Here is an 8,618-nt window from a genome sequence, read left to right on the forward strand (position 1 = left end):
TAGTTTCTACAAGCACACCGATTTTACATATCGAAGCATTCCTTTCTCTCACAAGGTACAGGGCGAACATTTTGTAAAGGATTGGTTACAGTCGATTTAATTGGTTCCAGCATCTTACTGGTGATTATATTATCGATATTGGAAGGATAAAAGGTAATGCAGCCCCCGACTGGATTTTATTTCACAAACGAGAGATACCAAGCTAGATAACATTAAACTTCCACTTGATCTCTCTACCGTTTGTGGTAATTCCATCACCCTTAAAAACCAGGCTTATTAATCAATCATTTAATCAAAATTTCTCTTTCTGTTTATATTTACGGATCACTCTACCTATCAAAGTCAATCTACCAATATATCGATCTAACTATTTGTCAGATTAGCAATATTTCACTGTCGTTCCAAATGAGTCGGGTCTGTGAAACGGTTTTGATTCCTGATTGATGCCAATTCATGTTCACTCCCATAAAAATACTATGCCTTTATGAGAAGTCAAAAGAAACCGTTATCAGTTCAAACTCAAATCCCGTACAACAAGCTTTGACTCCTTATCGAGTTGGGTCTGTTAACTAAGCAAGAGGGCTGGGCATGTGTGTTGGATTTCACTTAATACTTTGTTAAAAGCAAGTATGTCACAGTCTCGTTCTTCTAAGCTGTAAATTAGAATAATTAGCCATAAAGCTTAATAGCAGGGAAAAAAAATCTAATAAAAAAATAAATAATATCTAAATAGTAAAACGAAGATAACATTAACTTGGAATAAAATAGCTCAATGATTAATATAATTTAATTATTCAATCAGATTTTGGGAAGCAAGGATGGAAACTCTTGATGTGTTTCGGAGTTATTAAAACGCTTCAGTAAAGAACATACTTCTCTGTACTTGACACATTTGTTACAAGTGAACCAGTTTTGAGTAACAGTAATTTACATGAATAGTCTTTAAAAATTATCGTAATTACTGATGAAAATCATCAAGGGACGCTATCTGCAAAAAAAGAGATAAAATCAAATTAGTGCCATCCTATTTCATGTACAAACGAAAAATATCTTATTAACAGATAATAAAAAAATAAAGCGTGGTAAAGACCTACTTCGGTAATGAATGACCATAGGGTTGCACCTAGAAAGTTGCCCTCCGAGGTACAAATACGGGCAAAGTAGTTTATGGAAGACCAGCAGTCGTCCTTGCATACCAGCCTCTCCTCTCTACGCCACCGATGTTATCCAAAGGAAAGGCAGAAGCCAATACAGCTTGGCACATGTGACACCGCAGCTTATTTCAACAGCTGAGTGAACTAGAGCAAAGTGAAATAAAACGTATTGCTCAAGAATACAACACACAGCCCGGTCCGGGAATGGAACTCACTACCTCATGATTGTGAGCCCGATTAAGACAACAAAACATTACCATAGTGGTTTATATTATTAGCCTTTTGTAAGTATAGGTGACAAGTCTGGGCATATTTGATTCAGTTTCACTAAACCTCCTCTCTATACCTACCATACTTGTTGTTGGCACTCCGTCGCTTACGACGTCGAGGGTTCCAGTTGATCCGATCAACGGAACAGCCTGCTCGTGAAATCAACGTGCAAGTGGCTGAGCACTCCACAGACACGTGTACCCTTAACGTAGTTCTCTGTGACATTCAGCGTGACACAGTGTGACAAGGCTGACTCTTTGAATTACAGGCACAACAGAAACAGGAAGTAAGAGTGAGAGAAAGTTGTGGTGAAAGAATACAGCATGGTTCGCCACCATCCCCTGCCGGAGACTCGTGGAGCTTTTAGGTGTTTTCGCTTAATAAACACTCACAACGCCCGGTCTGAGAATCGAAACCACGATCCTATGACCGCGAGTCCGCTGCCCTAACCACTGGGCCATCGCGCCTTCACTACTACCATACTAATAATAATAAAACAACAACAATTTTATAACAAATTCTAAGTAAGAAATCTACTCGCGAATATTTAGAATGATGTTGTGGACACCGTGATACATGAGTTAACCAATGCTAGACCCTGAGGTAGTTTCAATCCTCATTTCAAGTTAATTTGCTAGTATTACAGTTGTAATGCTTTTACTTTGCTTTTTTGAAACGTGACAGTTATACTGTCCGATTTGATCACGATGAAATTACACAAGATTTGAGCCTAGTAGAAAAAAAGTATTCAGTTGAAATTATGACCACTTCTACACAAAACGATACCGTATAACTGATCGTTCGTTGAATACCAATGCTCTTTGGAGACATGAAAGATACACTTTATTATTTTAATACCATAAATAATACACTCTTTCTGTTTAGCTAAAGGAAAGAAATATTTATGTACAGTTCTACCTCATCAGTTCACGATATATCTAACTAATACCTTACTATATCTCTATTATGCTATCAGTCTAATGCTATATGTCTCTATACGTTTTGATTGGTAGAATATATTAATAGATATTTTAAGTTCTCGACATATTTGTATATCAATCCAGAAATATGGTCAAATACAATGAATAAATGATTTACTAAAATTGAAATTAATCTTCAGATATCAATATCTAATTAATAATTGATTTCTATTAACTAGGTACAAGGCTGGTTTTTGTGGGATAGAGTGGGACGGTGATTGTAATTGAGTTAATGAAACCAAATGAAATGATTTGCTGACACTTATTTTATCAATCTCAAACAGAAGGTGTCACAGGCGACACTTAAACTCGAGCCACAAAGAGATGAAATTAAATGGTGTAAGGCATTTAGTCCGGCGCTCTATTGTTTCTACCAATTCATTGCCCTCGTTATTTAATGTATTATTAATAAACTTTCAATAATAATTGTCACTGTTCTGTGAGCAATTAGATGATTTTAATTAATTCTAATTAACATCATCATCACCATCATCATCATCGTCGTCATCATCATCGTCGTCGTCGTTGTCGTCATCATCATCATCATCATAACTGCTACAAACATCATCACTACCATCATTATCACCATCAACAAAATCACGACCACAACCCCTGCCACCGCCACCACCACCACACTGAGACTACCACCACCATCGCACCACCACCACCGCAGTCATCATCGTCATCGTCGTCGCATGTGTCAGCACTTTGACATCAGACGAATGCTCTGTCCAGGCATTTAATGTTCCAAGTTCCTTAGAGTTCCGACTTCACTTCCACCTTTCACTTTTATATATCAACTGACAAAATTGTATTGGGACAAATAATATAAATACATACACGCATACATACATACACGCATACATAGATACATACATACATATGTAGCTATATATTCCTATATGCATGCATATATGCTTATATATTTAAATCTGTCTATCTTACTTTCTGTCTTTCTAGCACTTTCTCACACATACACACTCACGCACGCACATGATACGAACACACACATGCATACACATACACACGCGCACACACACACACACACACACACACACACACACACACACACACACACACACACACACACACGTTTATATAATGGATTCTCTCGTCGTGAACGACAAATGGAGGTTCAGTAAAATAAAGCAGCTATCATGTTCTATGGGCAAGAATGTGTCTCTTGAGGACTGCTGGTGCCTTGCAAACCTTTCGGCAAAGGGAACAAGTTGAGGGTTCAGTTTGCTCCAGTGCTTAATTGATGTGAACAGCAAGGCCTACTTTGCTTCGTGCCACACAACCACAGTAAGAATTAAGGTTTCCATTTAGAGGAGCAACGTTTTGCCAGCGTGCCTTCATGCTTGCATGTATGCATACATGTGTGTGTGTGTGTGTGTGTGTGCATATGTGTGTGTGTGACAAAAGCCTTTCCTTGTCGTAAATCGTAGACTGTAAGAATGAATATTGCTCTAACCTTGATGAAAATAAGATAAATGTTCACTTCTTTTGATTTACTGTCACATTTGTCGAAACTGAATAACGAAGCGAATGACAAGTTTGATACGCAGAAACAGGACACAGGTATGCTCACAAATGTTTGATATACATTTTCCAAGATGTTTAAGTTTAATACATTGTTAATGAATTAAGGCATGAAGCACAAGATTTGATTGGTTGGAATGTATTTCGTTCGAAACACTTGTGTCTGATTTATATATTAATAACCTTGCGCCAAATTTCTATCATAGAAACATGTATAGTGATGTTCTTAACCTCATGGACAATTTTGTCAGCCCAAAATATTTTCCCTGGTTTCATTTCTTATCTTGGTTCATTTAAAATGGCGAACAATAAAAAGCCACATGGTGGTTACGAGATAATATTGTGCAATTACTCTCGTCTCGAGTGTCCAAGAAGACTGACTAACCAGATCACGATTTCACTATGCAGAAACTGCCTCAATTTTAAATGCCTTAAATATCCTACATATAAAGGTGAGAAATAGTATCAGGAATGCACTATACGCACACAGGCACACATATGGCTGCACACGAACGTACACGCACACACATACACACACAGATACACAAACGCCTGCGTACATATCTCACGCATGCATACATATATACATATACTTATTTACTAACAGATGAACTCAAAACATTTAATACCAACAAGATATTTTGTGTTCCTCTATTATTAACATGGCACGGGTGTGTGGTGGGAAGTTTTTTCCAAACTACATGGTTCCAAGTTCAGTCCCACTACATGGTACCTTGGGCGAGTGTCTTCTGTTATAGCTTCGAGTCGTCAAAAACCTTGTGAGTGGATTTGGTTGGTGAGAACTCAAAGAAGGTCGTCGTATATACGTGCGCGCGCTCGCGTGTCTTTGCGTTTGTCTTCCACCACCGCTTGACAACCGGTGTTGATGTACATTTCCGTAACTTAACAGTTGAACAGAAGAGACAGATGGAACGAGTATCAGTTTTTCAAATACGTATGTCCTGGTGTCAATTTGTTCGACTAAAATCTGTAAATATATGTTTTAAGTTCCTGAAAATAAATTTTTGTTCTCTATATATATATATGTGTGTGTGTGTGTGAGAGAGAGAGAGAGAGAGAGAGAGAGTGTTCGTATATATAAACATAAACTGATTTCAAATTTTGGCACAAGGCCAGCAATTTACTCTGTTACTAATTTTATGGGCCACCGGCGAGATTTGGGCGCAGCACTTTAAGACGGACGAAGTGCTTCTAAGTATTTTGCCTGTGGTGCTAATGGTTCTGGCTACTCGCCAAAAACGAAGTGTATATATATATATATATAAATGATTCTGCCCGCTTGCTACCTTATATATATATATATATATAGATATAAAATAATCAACAGGATATCAAGTAGTGATGCAGTACGACCGTTTGAAGCGGCTCCATTTAATTGAACAATCCAAACATCTTCCGCTGAAGATGGCGGTGCATTTAAATTGATGTAATGTTTGGATTGTTCAATTAAATGGAACCGCTTGAAACAGTCGTACTGCATCACTTCTTGATATCCTGTTGCTTATTTTGATTTTATATTTTATTTACCTTACATCGAGGTGTGCGGATAATACCGGACTGATTTGATGCTTGAACTTAAGTGCCTAATGCAACTGAATTTCAATGATATATATATATATATATATATATATATATATATATATATATATATATATATATATATATATATACGAGGAGACACTGAAACGTTACTGGCTTTAAAGGTATCACGAAAGGCGGGCCCAACCTTCCGAGTTCTTTTACAGAGCTAAGAAAAAGAAAAACTGAAGGGCCGCTGCAATAAGTGTGTGAATCTGAGATGGGAATATGTTGAATAAAATCATAATTAACTGATCATCCCGTATTTTCTATTACCCAAAGCCAGGAACGTTTCTACACCTCCTCGTTTATTATCATACAAACACTCATGCAAACATCTCCCTCTTCCAAATTAAACTCATAAGGTGAGTTGTGAAGCGGACGTAAGTTGTGAGGTAGTGGTTATGAAGCGAACTTCTTAAATAGCTGTCCACATTGCCCCAGCTATGTGTATATATGTATAGATGCAATCTTGAACTCATATGCATGGCTGAGTGGTTATGGTGTTGACCTCATGGTCGTAAGATTGTGGTTTCGATTCCAAGACCGGTGGAAAGCGTTATGTTCTTTAGCAAAATACCTCGGTTCACGTTGCTCCAATCCACTTAACTAGCAAAATTAGTGATCCTGACACGGACAGGCGTACCGTTCATGTGGAATATAGACGCAACCAAATCTGGGAAACCGGCATTATGAGCCTACAACTCAAGATGGACCATCATTCATTTTGGTATAAATATATATGCACACACACACACACACACACACACACACACACACGCACACACATATATATATATATATATATTTTTACAAACACACATACACACTCAATAGTAATTATAATCCTTTCTACTATAGGCACAAGACCTGAAATTTTGTGGGAGGGGGCCAGTCGATTAGATCGACCTCGGTTGAATTCGAACAATCTGAACTTAGCGACGGACGAATTATCGCTTAGCATTTCGCACTCCATGGACTACCACGATGAGTTTTCCAGTTGATTCAACCAACGGGACAGCCTACTTGTAAAATTAACGTGTAAGTGGCTGAGAACTCCGCAGACTCGCGTACCGTTGACGAAGAATTCAGGATAATTCAGCATGACACAGAATGTGATAAGGTTCGCCCTTTTAACCAGGTACTGCTCATTTTTGCTGAATGGACTGGAGCAACGTGAAATAAAATGTTTGCTCAAGGACACAATGCGCCGGCGAGAATCGAACTCACGACCTTACAACCTTACCTTAACCACTAAGCCACGTACCTTCACGCACACACACACACACTTTTAAATACACCCATATATGTATATTTGTGTGTATGCGTGTGTATATGTGTGTGTAACTATTTGCAATATCCAATAGAATTTAGGTATTTTAATAACAGACACCAAAGTACACATTCTCTCAACTGGCAACGTGATGAGAGCTAATATGCATTTTGTTCCCTTCCCGTGAAAAATCCTAAAAGTTAATTTTAATTTTAATTGTAATTCACCTTCAGCAAACGCTATTTTTTTTTTACATGATGTAATTGATTTGTTTATCAAAAACAAAAACACCTCTGAAACAGCTGTAATGAACTTCGGCCCATTAGTGTTATTATACATATATATATATATATATATATATATATATATATATATGTATATATATATATATATATATATATATATATATATATATATATATATATATATATATATATATATATACATATATATATATATATATATATATATATATATATATATATATATATATATATACATATATACTGTCTCTTCTCACTAGTAGTCGTCTCCCAACCATTTCCCTCCTCTATTCTACACCATGCCTTTTTCTTTCCCCTCTCAGTTACTCTAAAATATAATCTGAGAGTGCATATGTTTCTCTGTTTATGCATAGACCTATGTCTGTTTGTAAAAGACTATGTACGCTTGTAAAATTCTACGTGTATGCTGCCTTGTTTTAAACAAAATATAAGTAAATATTCCTCTAACCCACTCTATACACACACACACATATGTATACATATATATATATATATATATATATATATATATATATATATATATATATATATATATATATATATATATATATATATATATATATACATACATATATATATATATGAATGTTCTATTTACAAGGAAATTGATTTGTTTATCAATAAAAAAAACGTCCGAAACAGCTGTATTGAACTTCGGCCCATCTGGTTATCATATATATATATATATATATATATATATATATATATATATATTATTACAATTAAAAGGGTAAAGGATTATCAATTTATTAATAAATTAATAATTAATTATTTTTACCAAGCCCTTCGGTATGTAAGCACTATTATCGGTGTGGAACTTATTTAAAAGTTCTTATACATTTATAAACAAAATTAAGGGTTCAGCAACAGGTTGCTTCACCACATACCGAAGTTCAGAAATAACAGCTAAAAATGCTGAAACTCCAACATATAGCAGTTACCCGCAACTCACATAGGCAAAACAAGAAGAAAAATAACGAACTAAACTAGCCATAGTTAATCATAGACATGTTTCTGGTTTAGGAGCATAAAAACTCTTCATTACCTCATCGGTATGATATTCCTGTTGTAAATTCGACGATACTGGCAAATGTGCATGCATGATCTAGCGCCATCATTGCAGTCGACACATTTTGAAAGTATCTCCAAATCTACATAGGCGAGCCAGCTCATCATCTTCCCTCACGGATTACCATGTGCGTCGCAGGCGATACCGCAGAAAATCTGTGGTTTACTATCCGGGAGTGAATAATTAATTATTACAATTAAAAGGGTAAAGGATTATCAATTTATTAATAAATTAATAATTAATAATTTTTACCAAAACTCTTCATTACCTCATCGGTATGATATTCTTGTTGTAAATTCGACGATACTGGCAAATGTGCATGCATGATCTAGCGCCATCAATGTGTCGACTGCAATGAAGGCGCTAGATCATGCATGCACATTTGCCAGTATCGTCGAATTTACAACAGGAATATCATACCGATGAAGTAATGAAGAGTTTTTATGC

At 36.1% G+C, this 8,618-nt stretch overlaps 1 long non-coding RNA gene across 1 annotated transcript in view; it reads right to left on the reverse strand.

The window, feature by feature from the left end:
• Window positions 1-798: 798 nt before the first annotated feature.
• LOC149133746 (uncharacterized) overlaps window positions 799-8,618 on the reverse strand; it is a 26,641-nt gene continuing 18,821 nt past the window's right edge. The window contains exon 3 of the long non-coding RNA XR_016243426.1: window positions 799-988. This is a non-coding gene — a long non-coding RNA (uncharacterized LOC149133746). The remainder of the gene's footprint in view (window positions 989-8,618) is intronic.

Source organism: Octopus bimaculoides, chromosome 10 (genome assembly GCF_046866305.1).
Source record: "Octopus bimaculoides isolate indiv1 chromosome 10, ASM4686630v1, whole genome shotgun sequence".
Classification (NCBI taxonomy): domain Eukaryota; kingdom Metazoa; phylum Mollusca; class Cephalopoda; order Octopoda; family Octopodidae; genus Octopus; species Octopus bimaculoides.